The sequence below is a fragment of the Neophocaena asiaeorientalis genome, unplaced genomic scaffold, assembly GCF_003031525.2.
Source record: "Neophocaena asiaeorientalis asiaeorientalis breed wild unplaced genomic scaffold, Neophocaena_asiaeorientalis_V1.1 scaffold124, whole genome shotgun sequence".
In the NCBI taxonomy this organism is placed as follows: Eukaryota; Metazoa; Chordata; class Mammalia; order Artiodactyla; family Phocoenidae; genus Neophocaena; species Neophocaena asiaeorientalis.
In genome coordinates, this window is record NW_020174135.1 from 16,527,639 (window position 1) to 16,547,757 (window position 20,119).

The window sequence follows — 20,119 nt, forward strand, 5'->3', positions numbered from 1 at the left end:
CATATAGCTTACAAAGAAGGTAACAGGTTCCCTGTATTCTGGGCTGGAGGCTTATCTAGCTCTAGCTACCTCATTTTAATATAGCTATTGATAAGCTAAAGATTACCGTGGGCTCTCAGGGTGTGAGGGAAGAGGAAACCACGCTTTATGTGGAAGAGTTAGAGCACATGTTTAAGCTGGGGAAGAGGCAAATGGTGTGGTACATGATTGCCACTTCAAATATTTGCCTAGCTGTCATGTGGCAGAGGGGGTAGAGTATTTTTTCCTGATCCTCGGGGCAGAGTTAGGACCAAAGGGTAAAAGTGACAGTGGAGTTGACTTTGATTCTAATAATTAAGGTTGTCCAAGAGTACAGCAAGTTACCACATGAAAAGTGCATTCTTCATCCACAGGCGTATTCTGCACAGGCTGAGTGAACATCTGGCTAGGATGCTATTATAGGGATCAGCTGAATTAGGCAGCAGGTTGAAATAAGTGATCTTTCTGGTTGAATTCCAGAATTTTCTGAATTAATTATTTAAAAATATTGTGCAAGTGATTTTATATAGATGATTTTAAGAGATAGATTAATGTTAATATGCTTGTAGGAACTTTAAATGTACATGGTAGAGCATTTTCTGTCTCAAAGTGCTGTAAAACCAATCCCTTATTTATGAAAAACACAACTTCATTATTTCTTGTCTGCATTTTTAAAATCCAAAAAAATCTCCGAAAATCAAAAGTTTTTCTAATCTCATGTCGAAATAGCCTTAACTGAACGGATGTGAGACTATTTCAGTCTTTATCCCACTTAGAATGAACATTTGTACATACCTCTGCAGAAATATTATTGTGTTTAATTACAAGGTGCTTTCCCGGACCCTGTTTGGGGTATGTAGTATGTGATTTTTTGCTGCTAACACGTTTCAAATATCTGAAAAATTCTCAATTCTAAACCATCTATCTCCAAAGGATTTGGTTAAAGGATTGTTATTATTATCCATACTTACCTTATAATTAGATAGTTCTTGTTTTTTCAGAGTAACTTGAATCCATTGGCCAGAAATCTAGACAATAAGCTACATTACTAACCTGTGCTAGAATGATTCTCAAGAACTATTACTGAGTCCCTAAACCTTGTCACAGAAGGAATTTGCTTTATAAGCCAAATTTATACTAGATAATGAAACGATAAGTTGCTCTGCTGTTTCCATATTTATTTTATGAAGAGGTTAGTGGCAAAAATGATCAATGTCAAAGGTCTTCTCCCAAGCATATCTGATATTCCTTAAGGCTGGCTCTGGGTGACAATATCACACTTTTCTGGCCTAGGTGGAGGAGTTAGTAGGATCACTTAATTAATGGCTTTTATTTTACCAATCATTTCTGTAACTATTACTCATTCTGTAGACATTTATGGAACACCTACTCCAGACTGGCCCTCAACTAGGCAACAGACAAGATGAATGAAATGAAAATAGTATCCTTAATATGCCCACATACTAATTTGATCCTCAAAACAACCTGTAAGGTAAGCAAGGCAGACATTATTGTTCCCGTTAAAGATGAAAAAATGGAGTCTCAGGGAAATTAAGTGACTTTCTTAGGGTCACACATCCAGTAAGTGGTAGACAGGACTTGAATCCAAGGCTTTAGTTCAGAATCTACTTATTTTTCCATCGTATTAACATATATTAAGGACCTGTTGTTCACCATACAAATTGTATCTTCTCCTCACCCAAAATTTATCATCAACTTTTCTTTTACTTGGCTGCTCAGAATTTGTAGCCACTTTTTATGTTTGGAGAAGGCATTGTGAAATGCGTTTTTATGGGAGATTGGCTTCCAACTTCTTACTATGAAAGCCCAAATGCCCAAACTCTCCCTTTTCCATCCCTTGGCAGTTGGGACTCAGGAACATCAACCAAGCTCAGTCAATAAGATATGCCTCCCTCAAGGTCAAACACCAAAGAACAAAGGAGTGGGAACAGCCTAGAATTCATGCTGGTGAAGCTGGTGTACCCTGCGTCCAGCAATGTCAGCTGGTTCTTTGGTTATGATTCCTTATGCCTAAACTTTATTGATTTCAGACCATTTGCTGGACTTGGTTCTCATCCCTTTTGGGCTATTCTGTGAGCCATCTGATTTCCTTTCACTAAATTTGTTGCAAAAGTCAGCCTGAGTCAGTTTCTGTTGTTTTCAAGCAGGAACTTTAGAGAATCATTTTATAGACTAGGTACTGAGAATTGGTCAGATTGTGGACATATTTTGAAGAGAGACCTGACAGCATGTGTTGAGGCATTGGATATGGAATGTGAGAGAAAGAAGTCAAGGATGCCTTCAAAATTTTTGTTCTGAATAATGAAAGAATAAAGCTACCATCAGTTCCAGTTCTCTATTACCAAAAATCGCCCCCCAAATAGTGGACTAAAACAGCAACCATTTTTATTATCTCTCCGTTGACTTGGGCCTCTCACAGCATAATGGCTGAGTTTTGAGAGGGAGCAGTCCCTGAGGATGGACATTCCAAGAGAACCTGGACATTCCAAGAGACCTAGTCTCAGAACTCACATTGTGTCACTTCCCCCCCGTATTCTATGGCTAGAATTATTCACAGGCTCATCCAGATTCAAAGACGAGGGGACTCTGGAACAACAAAGAATGTGGACCCATGTTTTGAAACATTTATTAGGGAACTCTAAGAAAGGTGGGGAAGACTGGGAGAGGAAAAAGTTGAGGGGGGATATCATGTGTTCGGACTTGTTAAGTGTAGATGTCTCTTAGGCAATCAAGAAGAGATAGTGGGTAGGCAATTGGGTTATGAGTCAGGTGTTCAGGTGAGAAGTTGAGGCTAAAGATATAAATTTTAAAAAATATTCTTGTATTTTTTTCTATAGTTTTGTTTATTTATTTTATTGGACACACCATGTGGCATGTGGGATCTTAGTTCCCTGACCAGGGATCGAACCCATGCCTCCTGCAGTGGAAGCATGGAGTCTTAACCACTGGACCGCCTGGGAAGTCCCTAAAGATATAAATTTAAGAGTTGTATGTGTGTACCTGGTGTGTAAAGCCATGGGACTGGTTGAGATAGATCAGCTAGAGATGTAGCCTTATAATATGTTTTGAAGTCAGGGAGTGTGACAGCTCCAGCTTTGTCATTCTTGCTCATAATTGCTTTGGACATTTGGGGTCTTTTGTGGTTCTAAATAAACTTTAGGATTGTTTTTTCTATTTTGGTAGAAAATGCCATTGAGATTTTGATAGAAACTGTGCTGAATCCTCAGATCACGTTGGAAAATGTGGACATTTTGACGATGTTAATTCTTCCAGTGCATGAACCTGAGATGTCCTTCCATTTGTTTGTGTCCTTTAAATTTTCTTTTGTCATTGTTTTGTAGTTTTCAGCCTACAAGTCTTTCACTTCTTTTGTTAAGCTTATTCCTAAGTTTCTTCTTATTTTTGATGCTATTGTAAGTGGAATTATTTTAATTTGCTTTTCAGGTAGGTGGTTGTTAGTGTATAGAAACACAATTGACTTTTGTATGTTGATTTTGCATCTTGTGGCTTTACTGAATTTGGTTATTAGTTCCACAGTTTTTGTAGAGTCTTTAGAGTTTTCTACATATGAAGATCATGTCATCTTCAAATAGAGGTAATTCTACTTCTTCCTTTCTGATTTGAATGGCTTTTATTTCTTTTTCTTGCCTAATTTTTCTGGCTAGGACTTCCAGTGCTATGTTGAACAGGAGAGGTAAGAGTGGGCATCCTTGCCTTGTTCTGGATCTTAGAAGGAAAGCTTTTGGCTTTTCATTGTTGAGCATAATGTTTGCTGTGGGCTTTTCATAAATGGCTTTTATTGTATTGAAGTAAGTTCCTTCTATACCTAATTTGTTGAGAGTTTTTAATCATGAAAAGATATGAATATTGTGAAATGCTTTTTATGCATCCATTGTGATGATCATGTGATTTTAATCCTTCATCCTGTTAATGTGGTATATCATGTTAATTGATTTATATGTGTTGAACCATCCTTGTATCACAGGGATAAATTCTACTTAGTCATGGTGTATGATTTTTAAAATATGCTGTTGTATTTGGTTTGCTGGTATTTTTTTTAGGATTTTTGCATCTATGTTCAGCAGGATATTGACCTGTAGTTTTTTTCTTGTGGTATCTTTGTCTGCTTTGGTTTCAGACTGACCTCATAGAATTAGTTTGAAAGTGTTTCTTCTTCTAATTTTTAGAAGAGTTTAAGAAGGATTGGTATTCTTTTTAAATGTTTGGTAAAATCCACACATGAAGCCATCTGGTCCTGGGCTTTTATATGTTGGAAGTTTTAAAATTACCCCTTCAGTCTTTTTATTTGGTATGTGCAGAGTTTCTGTTTCTTCTTGATTCAGTCTTGGTAGGTTGTGTGTGTCTAAAAAATTCCTCTACCATGTCCAATTTGTTGACATATGCTTGTTTATAATAGTCTCTTATGATCCTCTTTATTTCTGTGAGATTAGTTGTAATGTCTCCTCTTTCATTTCTGATTTTTATTGAGTCTTCTCTCTTTTTTTCCCTTGTCTAGCTAAGGGTTTGTTGATTTTGTTTTACTTTTCAAAAACCAGCTTCTAGTTTCATCAATTTAAAAAATGTTTTTCTATTCTCCATTTCATTTATTTATGCTCTAATATTTATTAGTTCCCTCTTTCTGCTAATTTTGGGCTTAGTTTCTTCTCTTTTTCTAGTTCCTTGGGGTATAAATTTAGGTGGTTTATTTGAGATCTTTCTTTTTTTTCAATGTAGGTATTCATTGCTATAAAATTCCCTTTCTGTACTGTTTTCTTTGGCATCTCATTAATTTTGTTATATTGTATTGTTGTATTTTTATTTTCATTTGCTTTGAGATATTTGCTAATTTTCTTTTGATTTCTTCTTAGACCCAATAGTATTTTTTAGAGTGTGTTGTTTAATTTCCATGTATTTGTTAATTTTTCCATTTTTAAATTATTGATATCTAGTTTCATTCCATTGTGATTGGAAAAGATACATAGAATTATCTCAGTATTCTTAAATTTGTTAAGGTTTGTTTTGTGACCTAGCATGTGATCTGTTCTGGACAATGTGTTTCTGTGGGAGAATGAGGGCTGGAGGTGTCCTATTCTGCCATCTTGCTGCCCTCCATTTAAAAAAAGTCCTAGTCACCTTCCTAACCCCTGGAAACCACTAATCTAGTCTCTATTTCTCTAATTTTGTCATCTCAAGAATGTTATGTAAGTGGAATCATATGGTAGGCAACCTTTTGAGAATTGGCTGTTCACTCAGCTTAATTCTCTGGAGATCCATCTAGGTTGTTGTGTATATTAATAATTTACTCCTTTTTATTGCTGAATAGTATTCCATGGTATGGTTGTACCACAGTTTACTTAACTATGCAGCTGTTGAAAGATTTTTTTTCCAGTTTTTGGTTATTTTATGAATAAAACTGTCATGAACATTAATGCACAGGTTTTTTGTGAACATATGTCTTCATTTTTCTGGAATAGATGTCCAACAGTGCAGTTGCTGGGTTGTCTGGTAGTTGCATGTTTCCTTTTTTTTTTTAAGAAACTGCAAACTTTTTCCCATAGTGTCTGTACCATTTTGCTTTCCCACTAACAATGTGTGAGTGATTGAATTTCTTTACATCTTCACCAGCTTTAGTATTGTCAATATTTGTGTAGTAATGTTTCATTACAGTTTTAGTTTGTGTTTCCTTAGTGGCTAGTGATGTAGAAGATCTTTTCATGTGCTCACTTGCCATCTGTATATACACTTCAATGAAATGTCTGTTCATATGTTTTGCCCATTTTAAAATTGGATTGTTTGTCTTTTACTGTTGGGTTTTGAGAGTTCTTTTTATATTCTAGATAGTAGTCCTTTGTCAGATAGGTAGTTTGCAGATAGTTTCTCCCAGTCTGGACCTTGCCTTTTCCCTCTCTTAAGTAGGACCTTTCACAGAGCAAATATTAATTTTGGTGAAGTCCAATTTGTAAATTCTTTTTTTGTGGACGATGCTTTTGATTTCAAGGCTAAGAATGCTTTGCCTAGCCCTAGATCTATCGTCTCACATACTTATTTTTTCTAAAGTTTTATAGTTCTACATTTAACATTTAAATCCAAGATCCATTTTGTGTTAATTTTTGTAAAAGGGTGAGGTTTAGAACAAAGTTATTTATTTATTTTTTTGCCTGTGTATATCCAGTCACTTCAGCTTCATTCATTGAAAATGCTATTTTTACTCCGTTGAATTATGTTTGTACCTTTGTCAAAAATCAGTTGGGCATAAACATGTGGGTCTACTTCTGAGTTCTCTATTCTATTCCATTGAGTTGTGTGTCTGTCTTTCCACTAATATCACATAGTCTTGGTTACTGTAACTATATAATAAGTCTGGAAATCAGACTAATTCCTTCTCCTTTGTTTTTCTTTTAAACAATATTTTAGATATTTTAGTCCTTTATACATTTTAGGATAATTTTATCTATATCTACAAAAAATCTTGATTGGATTTTGATAAGAATTATGTTAAACTTGAATATACATTTGGAAATAATTGACATCTTTACTATGTTGTGTCTTCTAGTCCATGAACATGGTATGTCACTCAATTCATTTATGTCTTCTTTCATTTATTTTATCCTGATGTGTAGTTTTCAGCATACAAATCCTATACACATTTTGTTATGCTTTCCCTAAGAGTTTCATTTTGATTTTAAATGATATTTTATTAAAAATATTGGTATCCATGTGTTCATTGCTATATATAGAAATACAGTTAATTTTTATGTTTATCTTGCTGCTTGCAACCGTGCTAAGCTCACTTATTAGTTTTTTTTTTGTTTTTATTTTTGGTGAGGTTCTTGGGATTCTTCTATGTAGACATTCACTGTCATCTGCAAATAGGAACAGTTTTATGTCTTCCTTTATTATCTGTATAAATTTTATTTCTCTTCTTGCCTTATGGCACTGCCTAGAAAACTTTTAGTACTGTGTTGAATAAGAGTGGTGAGAGTAGATATCCTTGCCTTGTTCCTGACCTTAATGGGGGACACATTCAGTCTTTCACCATTTAGTATAATGTTAGTCATAGATGCTCTTTATAAAGTTGAGGAAGTTTCCTATCTTCCTAATTTTATGAGTTTTATCATGAATAGGTATTGAATTTTGTCAAATAATTTCTATGCTTTGATTGATATATATGATCATATAATTTTTCTTCTCTTTTTAATGTGCTGGGTTATATTGATTGATTTTCTAATACTGCACTTACTGTGAGTCCCTGGAATAAACATCATTTAGTCATTGTGGTGATTAGTTGTATGTGTCAACTTGACTGGGCTATGGGATGTCCAGACAGCTGATAAAACACTATTTCTGGGTGTGTCTGTAAGAGTGTTTCTGGAAGATATTAGCATTTGAATTGATGAACTGAATAAAGTAGATAGTTCTCTCCAATGTCAGTAGGTATCATCCAATCCACTGAGGGCCCATATAGAACAAAAAAGCCGAGGAATAGCAAATGTGCTGTCTCTCTGTGTTTGAGCTGAGATATCCATCTTCTCCTGCTTTCAGACGTTGGTGCTCCTGGTTCTTGGGCTTTCACGCTCATATTGGGACTTACACCATCAGTCTCCCCATTGTAATTCTCAGGCCTTTGAATTCAGACTGAATTACAGCTTTCCTGTTTCTCCAGCTTACAGATAGTGGATTGTGGGACATTTCAACCACCATAACCACGTGAGCCATTTCCTATAAAACATCTCCATATATATACCTTATTGGTTCTTTTACTCTGGAGAACTCTTACTAGTGCAGTCATGTGTATAATTCTTTGCATAGACTGTTGAATTTTATTTACTAATATTTTGCTAGGGAATTTTGCATCTATATTCATGAGGGATATTGGTTCATAGTTCTTTCTTCATATTGTCTTTGTCTGGTTTTGGTATCAGGATAATACTTGCCTCATAAAATGAATTGGGAAGCTTTCCCTCATTCTGGAAGAGATTGTGTAGACTTGGTGTTAATTATGGTAGAATTCTGTAGTTAATCCATCTGGACCTGGGGAGTTCTCTTTTGGGAGTTTTTAAATTGAAAATTCAATCTCCTTAATAGTTATAACACTGCTCTATCTATTTCATGTTGGGTGTTGGGTTGTGCTTTTTGGGGAATTGGTACATTTCATTTAAGTTGTCAAATTTATATATGTAGAATTTTTCATAGTATTCACTTATTATCCTTTTGATACCTGCAGGGTCCCTTATTTTATTCATGATATCAGTAATTTGTGTCTTCTCTCTCTCTCCCTCTCTCTTCAGTCTGTTAGGCACTTGTCAATTTTACTGATCTTTTTTTTAAAAATTAATTTATTTTATTTTATTTTTGGCTGCGTCAGGTCTTCGTTGCTGTGTGCAGGCTTTCTCTATTTGCGGCGAGCAGGGGCTACTCTTCATTGTGGTGCACGGGCTTCTCACTGTGGTGGCTTCTCTTGTTGTGGAGCATGGACTCTAGGTGCCCAGGCTCAGTAGTTGTGGCTCACGGACTCTAGAGTGCAGGCTCAGTAGTCGTGGCACACAGGCTTAGTTACTCTGCGGCATGTGGGATCCTCCCGGACCAGGGATCGAACTCATGTCCCCTGCATTGGCAGGCAGATTCTTAACCACTGTACCACCAGGGAAGTCCCTATTGATCTGTTGTTGAAGAACTAGCTTTTGTTTCAGTGATTTTCTCTGTTGCATTTCTGTTTTCAATTTCATTGATTTCTGCTCTTTATTTCCTTCCTTTTCCTTGTTCTGAGTTTATTTTTGATCTTTTTCTGGGTTCTTGAGGTAGGAGCTTAGATCATTGATTTGAAACTTTTCCTCTTTTCTAATGTATTTAATGCTATGAATTTCCCTTTCAACACTGCTTTAGCTGCATCCTACATGTTTTGGTATGCTGGGTTTTCATTTTCATTCAGTTCTATGTGTTAAAAAATTTCCTATGAGACTTTCTGATGGAGTATTTTTAAGTATATTGTTTAGTTTCCAAGATTTTTGAGATTTTTGGTTATCATTCTGTTATTGATTTCTAGTTTGATTCCATTGTGGACAAACAACACATTCTATAATTTCAATTATTTTAAATTCGTTGAGGTTTGCTTTATGGCTCAGGATATGGTTTATGTTGGTATATATTTAACAAGGAACTAGAAAATATAAAAAGAACCCATCAGTGCTGAAGAATACAGTAACTGAAATGAAAAATGAACTAGAAGGAACTATGTGATACAGAAGAATGTATAAGCAATCTGCAAGGTAGAATAATGGCAATCACCCAATCAGAACAGCAAAAAGAAAAACAAATTTTAAAAAATGAGGACTGTTTAAGGGACCTCTTGGACAACATCAAGCATATGAACATTTGCCTTATAGGGGTCCCAGAAGGAGAAGAGAGAGAGAAAAGGGGGGTAGAAAATGAATTTGATGAAGTTATGGCTGAAAACTTCCCAAAGCTGACAAAGGGAACAGACTTGCAGGTACAGGAATCAAAGAGAGTCCCAGACAAGATGAACCCAAGAGGTCCACACCAAGACATATCATAATTAAAATGGCCAGAGTTTAAAGAGAGAATTTTAAAGACAGCAAGAAAAAAGGTGTCGCATATTATGGAACCCCCATAAGGCTATCAGCTAATTTTTCAGCAGACTTTGCAGGCCAGAAGGGAGTGGCATGATATATTTAAAGTTCTGAAAGGGAAAAACCTACACCTAGGATATTCAACTCAGCAGCATTATCATTCAGAATTGAAGGAGAGATAAAGAACTTCTTAGACAAACAAAAACTAAGAATTCATCAATACTAAACTGACCCAACAAGAACTGTTAAAGGGTCTTCTCTAAGTGGAATTAAAAGCAACAATAAGAAGTAAGAATCTATAGGAAAGGAAAAATTCCTCTAGTAAAGGCAAATGTGTAATAAAAGCTGTGGATCAGCCACTTACATAACTGAGTACAAAGACTAAAAGACAAAAATTGTAAAATCAACTATAATTACAGTAAATAGTTAAGGGATAGACATGAAGATATAAAATATGACATCAAAAGCACAAAATGTGGGGGAGGGGAGCAAAAAATGTAGATCTTTTAGAGTGTGTTTGTTAAATGACTATCAGTTTAAAATAAGTAGAGTAGTTGTAGATCAACATATGTGAACTCCATGGTAACCACAAATCAAAACCCTACAATATACACAAAAACTATAGAGAAAAGAACACAAGCATACCACTAAAGAAAATTATCAAACCACAAGGGAAGAAACTAAATGAAGAAGAAAAGAACAGAGAACTACAAAAGCAATCAGAAAACAAATAACAAAATGGAAATAAGTACATACCTATCAATAATCACTTTAAATATCAATGGACTAAATGCTCAAATCAAAGACATAGGGATTGGATTTTTAAAAGACACATCTATTTGCTGCCTACAAGAGACCCACTTCAGAGCAGAAGACACAGACTGAAAATGAGGGGATGGAAAAAAGATATTTCATGCAAATGGAAATTAAAAGAAAGCTGGGGTAGCAATAACACATCAGACAAAGTAGACTTTAAAACAAGTCTGTGACAAAAGACAAAGAAGGGCATTTTACAGTGATAAAGGGATCAATACAAGAGGATATAACATTAACACATATTCACCTAATATGGGAGAACCTAAGTATATAAAGAAAATAGATTGGGAGTTTGGGATTGACATATACACACTGCTATATTTAAAATAGATAACCAGGACTTCCCTGGTGGCGCAGTGGTTGGGAATCTGCCTGCCAACATAGGGGACACAGGTTTGAGCTCTGGTCCGGGAAGATCCCACATGCTGGAAAGCAACTAAGCCCGTGCACCACAACTACTGAGCCTGCACTCTAGAGCCCATGAACCACAACTACTGAGCCTGCATGCCACAACTACTGAATCCCGTGTGCCTAAAGCCCATACTCCACAACAAGAGAAACCAATGCAATGAGAAGCCCACACACCACAATGAAGAGTAGCCCTCACTCGCCGCAACTAGAGAAAGCCGATGTACAGCAGTGCAGACCCAATGCAGCCAAAAATAAATAAATAAAATAACTAAGAAGGACCTACTGTAAAACATTTTTATAAATTTAAAAAAGAAAATATTAACAGACATAATAAAGGGAGAAATTGACAACAATACAGTAATAGTAGGGGACTTTAATACCCCATTTAAGTCAATGGACAGATCATCCTGACAGAAAATCAATAAGGAAACAGTGACCTTAAGTGACACATTAGACCAGTTAGACTTAATAAAGATATCTACATTCCACCCCCAAATAGCAGAATACACATTCTTTTCAAGTGCACATGGAACATTCTCCAAGAGAGGTCACATGCTAGTCCACAAAAGTCTCAACAAATTTAAGGGGATAGAAATTATACGAAACATTTGTTCCAAACACAATGGTATGAAACTAGAAATCAATTACAGGAAGAAAAATGGGGAAAAAAACCAAACACATGGAGACTAAATAATATGCTACTAAAAAAAAAAATCAGTGGTTCAAGGAAGAAATCAGAAAACACCTCTAGACAAGTAAACATAAAAACACAACTTCCAAAATCTGTAAAGTGCAGCAAAAGCATTTCTAAGAAGGAAGTTTATAGAGATACAGGACTACTTCAAGAAACAAGAAAAATCTCAAACACCACAACATACCATCCAAAGGAATCGGAAAAAGAAGAACAACAAAGCCCAAAGTCAGCAGAAGGAAGAAAATAATGAAGATCAGAAGGGAAATAGGGACTTCCCTGGTGGCGCAGTGGTTAAGAATATGCCTGCCAATGCAGGGGACATGGGTTCAATCCCTGGTCCAGGAAGATCCCACATGCCACGGGGCAACTAAGCCTGTGCACCACAACTACTGAGCCTGTGCTCTAGAGACCACATGCCACAACTACTGAAGTCCACACACCTAGAGCCTGTGCTCTGCAACAAAGAGAAGCCACTGCAATGAGAAGCCCACGCAATGCAATGAAGAGTAGCCCCCACTCACTGCAACTAGAGAAAGCCTGTGCTCAGCAACGAAGACCCAACGCAGCCAAAAATAAATAAATAAATAAATATAAAAAGAGAAAGGAAATAAATAAAATCGATCGCCTCCCCCACACACAGAAAAGAAAATATCAGTGAACTGAAGAGCTGTTTTTTTGAAAGGACAAACAAAATTGATAAGCCTTTAGCCAGGTTCATTAAGAAAAAGAGAGGGAGGACCTAAATATACAAAATAAGAAATGAAAGAGGAGAAATTACAACCAATATCACAGAGATACAAAAAATCATAAGAGAATTCTGTGAATAGTTATATGCCAACAAATTGGACAACTTAGAAGAAATGGATACATTTCTAGAAACATACAATCTTCTAAGACTGAATCAGGAAGAAATAGGTAATCTGAATAGACTGATCACTAGTAGTTAAATTGAATCAGCAATCAAAAAATTCCCAGCAAACCTCAGTCCAGGACTGGATGGTTTCACAAGGGAATTCTACCAAAAATATAAAGTAGAGCTAATACCTGTCCTTCTCAAGCTATTCCAAAAATTTGAAGAGGAGGGAGCCCTCCCAAATTCATTCTATGAGGCCACCATTACTCTGATGCCAAAACTGGACAAAGACACTACAAAACAAAACTGCAGGCTAATATCTCTGATGAATATAGATGCAAAAATAATCAACAAAATACTAGCAAATGAAATTCAACCATATATGATATACACCATGATAAAGTGGGGCTTATTCTAAGAATGCAAAGATGGTTCAGTATCTGCAAATAAATCAATGTGAAAAACCACATTAACAAAATGAAGGATAAAAATCACATGATCATCTCAAAAGATGCAGGAAAAGCTTTTGACAAAATTCACCGTCCATTCATGATAAAAACTCTTATCAAAGTTGGTACAGAGGGAATATAGCTCAACATAATAAAAGCCATTTATGACACACCCGCAGCTAACATCATACTCTATGGTGAGAAGCTGAAAAGTTTTTCTCTAAAATCAGGAACAAGACAAGGATGCCCAGTCTTGCCACTTCTATTTAACACAGTTATTGGAAGTCCTAGCCACAGCAACCAGGCAGGAAAAAGAAATAAAAGGCATCCAGATTAGAAGGGAAGGAGTAAAACCATCACTATTCTCAGATGACATGATACTATATATAGGAAACCCTAAAGTCTCGACCAAAAAACTATTAGAAGTAATAAGTGAATTCAGTAAAGTTTTAGAAAAAAAAGATTAATATACAGAAATCTGTTGCTTTCCTATACACTAATAATGAACTATCAGAAAGAGAAAGCAAGAAAATGATCCTGTTCAAAATTGTATCAAAAAGAATGGAACAACTAAGAATAAACAAAGGAGGTAAAAGACCTGTACTCTGAAAACTATAAAACACTGATGAAGGAAATTGAAGATGATACAAAGAAATGGAAAGATATCCTGTGTTCATGGATTGGAAGAATTAATATTGTTAAAAAATTCTTATCTCCCAAAGCAATCTACAGGTTTAATGCAACCCTATCAAAATAACCCATGATATTTTTCAAATAACTAGAACAAATAATCCTAAAATTTATATGGAACCATAAATGACCCTGAATAGCAAAAGCAATCTTGAGGAAAAAGGGCCAAGTTTGGAGGTACCACGCTTTCTGACTTCAGACTATACTACAGAGCTATAGTCATCAAAACAGTATGGTACTGGTACAAAAACAGACACATAGATCAATGGAACAGAATAGAGAGACCAGAAATGAACCCAGGCACCTATGTTCAATTAATATATGACAAAAGAGGCAAAAATATACAGTGGAGAAAAGGCAAGCCTATTCAATGAGTGGTGCTGGAAAAACTGGACAGCTAGATATGAGAGAATGAAATTAGAACATTTTCTCATAACACATACAAAAATAAACTCCAAATGGATTAAAGACCTAAATGTAAGTCCAGAAACCATAAAACTCCTAGGAGAAAACATAGGCAGAACATTCTTTGACATAGTTTAACAATAGTTTTTTGGATCAGTCCCCTCAGGCAAAGGAAACAAAAGCAAAAGTAAACAAATGGGACCTAATTAAACTTAAAAGCTTTGCATAGCAAAGAAACCATTGACGAAACAAAAAGACAACCTACTGAGTGGGAGGAAATATTTGCAAATGATATGACCAATAAGGGGTTAATATCCAAACTATCAATATATAAACAGCTCATACACTCAATATCAAAAAAACCCCCAAGCAACCTGATTAAAAAGTGGACAGAAGACCTGAATAGACATTTTTTTCCAAAGAAGACATACAAATGGCCAATAGGCACATGAAAAGATGCTCAACATTGTTGCTGATCACCAAGGAAATACAAATCAGAATCACAATGACTACAATGAGATATCACATCACACCTGTCAGAATGGCTATCATCAAATAGTCTACAAATAACAAATGTTGGTGAGGATGTGGAGAAAAGGGAACCCTAGTACACTGCTGGTGGGAATGTAAATTGGTACAGCCATTATGAAAAGTAGTATGGAGGTTCCTCAAAAAACTAAAAATAGCACTACCATATGATCCAGCAATTCCACTCCTGTATATATATGTATATATATATGAAGAAAAACACTAATTCAAAAAGATGTATGCATTCTTACCTTCATAGCAGCATTATGTAAAATAGCCAAGGTATGGAAGCAAACTAAGTATCCATCAGGAGATGAATGGATAAAGAAGAAATTACATATATATATACATATATATATATATATATATATATGTATACTGAAATATTACTCAGCTATAAAAAAGAATGCATTTTGCCATTTGTAACAACATGGATGGACCTGCAGGGTATTATGTTTAGTGAAATAAGTCAGAGAAAGACAAATAGTGTATGTTATCACTTATATGTGGAATCTAAAAAATAAAACCAGTGAATATTTCAAAAACAGAAACATACGCACAGATATAGAGAACAAACTAGTGGTTACCAGTGGGAAGAGGGATGAGGGAGGGGCAAGACAGGGGTAGAGGATTCAGAGATACAAACTATTATATATAAAATAAATAAGCTACAAATATATATTGTACAGCATAATGAATATGGCCAATATTTGATAATAACTTTAAATGGAGTATAATCTATAAAAATATCGAATCACTATGTTGTATGCCTGAAACTAATATAATATTTTAAATCAACTATACTTGAATTAAAAAAATAAATATCCATCTCAAGATAGTACAAAAATGACAGGAAATTAAGCTCAAATAAAGGGAAGGACTAAAACAATACAAGAAGAAGTCATTGAAATAGGTTTCAGATTTGGCCTTCTAGGATATTTGCTACACCAAGATATACCTATTTGGGGGCAAGTTTACATTTATTTTTTCAGTCAGATAAATGAAGTCAAGTTATAGCACTTTGGCTTGATGGTATAGAAAGACTGGCTTAGACATTGGCATGCCTGGGTTATAATCAAAGTTCTGCCATTGAACCACATGACCTCTTCATGCCTTGCTTGTATCTTTTTGTCAAATAGGATTATAATACCCAACTTATTTCATAGCATTTTAGATCTTCTTGTATTGGAATAAATCCGAAGACTAGGTAGAGATTTGAGCCTAGAATCATAGGTTCTAGCCCTGCCCCTTTTACCAGCTTTATGCCATTAAGTCACTTATCCTCAGTGTCTGTTTTCAGCTAGAAAATGAGAAGATTACACTCCCTCCTAGCTTTCTAAATTAAGAAGGAAAATATAATTATCCCCATCTTACAAATGAGTGTATAGGTTACAGAGAAGCTAACTCAGTTGTCTAAGGGCATACAGTTCATTGGTCAGGGACAGGACTGGGAACAGTCAACATCTAAACATTTTAAAATTAATGCAGAATATGCTTGACAGAAAAGTGACCATCTACATGGTATTATCTGAAGGACTGATAGTTTCTGAACTTTTTGCTCAACAATTATTCTTTTCTTGGCTTGCCATGGCATCTGAAATTTCCATCTCTTCTCATTTCTTTAGGTTAAGCCACCAACGACCTTGTGAAAAACACGGTGCCACACTGAAAAGGCACATATGTGCCTAACCCACCACCGAGACTTTAGCACTAGTGCTTCGATAGTATTGTTCCAGCGTGGAGTGGCAACTGAGTGAATGGAGCCCACCAAGGCTGTTTTCAGGTACTGAACAAAAGCCAAGTTAAGGCATGGCTTCTGAGATTTATGGGAGTCAGTGTCCCAGCTTGGTCAAGCATGAGTGAATTTTACGAGTCTTTTGGTGTGCTATCAATGTAGATCATTAATGTGAAGAAACAACATTTTATAATTAGAATGAGTTTTTAAATTCTGCAGTATATTTCTTTTGTGAAATGGAGACCTGTCACTCAAACACCAAATGCAACTCGGTGTGTTAGGGAATTCTTAGAGAACTATAACAGTTGTTTCCATGATAGCCAGTGGCTGCTCATGCCATGGCTCAGTCCTGTGGAGAGGAGCTGTTGCTGAACAAAGTTCCTGGCCTGGCCTCTGGAGTGGTCATTTACATGGGGGCGGGGTGTGGAAATCCCAAGTTTCACAAATGGGGTTCACAAAGGGGGTGCTAGAAATTAGTGTGTATTACAAAGACATAAATAGAAAGTAAGATTTGAAGTGGCTCTGGGAGAGAAAGCTGATTCATAGACTTGGGGTACTAACATAGATAAAGAGGAGAGGAGGGTTAAGGACAAAAGTTAGCCTTGCTCATAGGAAGGGAATACAGAGATCAGGGCTGTTTAAAGGTGAGATTAAATGGAATGGATTGGATTGATGGAGTTGGACTGATCATCCTGATCTGGCATTTGTTTGAGTGTTCTTGAATTTTCATCTGTGTGTTTCCTTATAATACATATGCCGATACTGAAGGGGTTCAGTGACTCAGGGATCCAAATTCATGGACTCACTTTAAGGAGACAGATAGATGGGTTTCCAACGTTGCAGCTATTTGGCTACGTTCAGGTCCCACTTAAGAATATTACCCAGATTTAAGATAATCCTCAAAGGATTTTGGTTCCATTAAAAATTCTGAGTATAGGCTAGACATAATCCTCGATTCCTCATTTAATAAAATATAAAGGGAAATGGGTGCACACACCAGAACCCCGAGATAGCAGATGATTAGAAATAACTTGACTGGAATACTTTCAGACAAATAGAAATGCATTTGAAATCTTTGGGTGACTTTTCATGTGGATTGGAGAAATGTAGTTTCTCCTTTCCTTTTGTACTCTGATACCAAAAAAAATATCTCTCTTTGACAGAGTATAATAGAAGCATTTATACTCGCCAATATTTATAGGGTGCCAAGGCCTGGTATTATGGATTCCTGTCTTGAAAGTCAGGGAAAAGATTTTAAGCATCCACCCAGCAGCAAACACTGCACTAGTTGCTTTGAAGTTAAAAGAAATGGAAGAGAAGGACCCTGTTCTTGTTAAGGAGACAAGGCCAAACCTCTGAAAATATATGAAATATTACATATTAAATATATTGTGCTGTAATCATAATTGCTGGCATTTTTGTACCATGTCACGGTTTCAAAGTAGTTTTGCAAGCTTCTTTTCGTTTGATACAATCCATATATGGAGTGTTTACTATGTGCCAGATATCATAAAATGTTATCTCATTTAATCTTTCTGAGAATCCTCATTCTAAGAATCAGGCAGGTACTGTTATCTTTACAGATAAGATCTTCATGGCAGTTCTGATGGTAGTCCAAACAACCTTTTAACATAGTTTAGGAGACAGGCTCATGGAGGTTAAATGACTTCCTTAGGGTTATTTGACCTTAGTGACCTAGTCTTTCGTAACCTTTTCTCATAGGCTAGTCTACAATGATACCAGCACGTGAACTTTCTGACACTAAATGTCTTTAATGTACTATCTTTAAACCAACACTTGGTTTATATCTTTGTATCTAAGTCCAACATTTTATGTTAGAAGAAGTTGGATACTATGCAGTGGATTTATTCAATAATCTGTGTAGCCTCATAGATTCAGAATGAGACATGGAGGGAGAATTACTCCTCCAGATTTTAAGAGGGCAGCTAGATTTGATTAAGTGGAGAACTTTCTTAACGAGATGGACCCAAGATAAGAAACTTCTCCTGCTATCTGTTCCAGTGCAGTCTGTTTAGGCCATGTGATGATGTGTGTGAGTATAGCTATCTTAGATTCGGTACTTGGAAATAAACTTTGAGACAGAGTTTCATGCAGAAAGTTTATTGCAAATGTATTCAGGAGAGACATTTGTAAGGCAGTGGGGAAGGCAGGACTGGGCTGAGGGAGAAACCTACCTGTAAAATTGATACAGCCATTATGGAGAACAGTATGGAGGTTCCTTAAAAAACTAAAAATAGAACTACCATATGACCTGGCAATCCCACTACTGCACATATACCCTGAGAAAACCATAATTCAAAAAGAGTCATATACCACAACTACAATTAAGGCAATAATAAAGGAATAACCTAGAAATAGTAAAAAGGAAAGAAACCGACCTGTACTTCTGTGGCAGCGGGGCCCCAGCTGATGCCACAGGGAGCTCTGGAGCTTGGATGGCCCTTTAACGTTGTCCCATATTGAGGCATGGGGACCAGGCCTTTGTTTCCCTTCATAAGCCAGTCATTGACCATAGGTCACCCCCTTGGAGGGGCTGTGATCCTTGGTGAGGCAGATCCCTGCAGCGGAGGGCAGTTCCCAGGAGGAACTCAGCAGTGAGTCTCCAGCACCTAGCCTTCTTAGCAGCTGGGGCGTGAGTGTGTTCATCCTGAAGAGGGGATGTGGGTGCAGTGCCTTAGTGTGCACTACAGTCCATCCCCTGTGCTACTCAAACCCACTTGATTTTTATAATAAATTTACTCTATCTGGGAAACTTTTTTTTAAGATTTTTTTTTTTGATGTGGACCATTTTTAAATTCCTTATTGCCTCTGTTTTATGTTTCGTTTTTTTTGGCTGCGAGGCATGTGGGATCCTAGCTCCCCAACCAGAGATCGAACCCGCACCCCCTGCATTGGAAGGCGAAGTCTCAACCACTGGACCACCAGGGAAGCACCCTGGGAAGCTTTTTTTTAATCAAATTTTGATTGGTCTTGCTTCCTGGGAACTTACAAATGAAGTTTAGTAAGAAATGCTACAGCTCTTGTGGCTATAGTTGATCTCAAGGCTGTAACTAATGCTTGTTATTATCCTTTTTTATCATTCATTCTAGATTTCTCTCAACTCTGGCTAACCCCTCTGCTGGGCTAGGTGGCTTACCTCCCAGAGGGTCCTGAGCCCCTGGTTACTGTGCCCTTCTTGGGCTCTGTTCTTATCCATTTACCATTAAATGGTAAGCGTGGGACACGCAAGAGACTCCCCAGTGGACCACCTGATTGCCAGACACATTCTTCTGTACTTCCACTGTGTAGCAGACGCGAAGCTCCCCCTGTGGGCCACGGTTAATTACTCTTGCCAGTGTGGTCGATTCCTTTGCTTGCTTGCTGGTCTCTTGGCATGAGGATCCCAAAGTAGTTGGGTGGCAGCTATAGCTTAAAGTTTGAAGGGACTCCTACTGTGTCCCCAGATAGGAGCTTCCGTCCTCTGCAGAGCCTAGACTTGTGTGGATAGCATGTGGGTTATGGAGGCAGGGGTGGTAAATAGTTCCACCTCTTGGTTCCTGGACCCGTGTACTCTACCTGATGGGGACACAGTACTATGCACTGGCCATTTAGAGTATATACTGAGTCCTAGAGGATCCTGTGCCATCCTCACAGGATATCATCTCCAAGACGGCCCCTCAGCTGTGTCACTAAGAAGATGTTGCACTGCTCGTTCAGGCCAGAGACTTCTCAGTGGAACAGTATGTGATAGGAGCAGCAAGTCCCATGGTCACACACCCGCTGCCACAGCACCTCTGTTGTGTAGTGGGTCCCTTGGTCTGAGGTAGTGTTTTGCAGAATCCCTTGTCGGTGGGTCAGATACTCTTGTAGGTCTTTGGATAGTGATACTGTCTACGCCTGTGGACAGGAAAG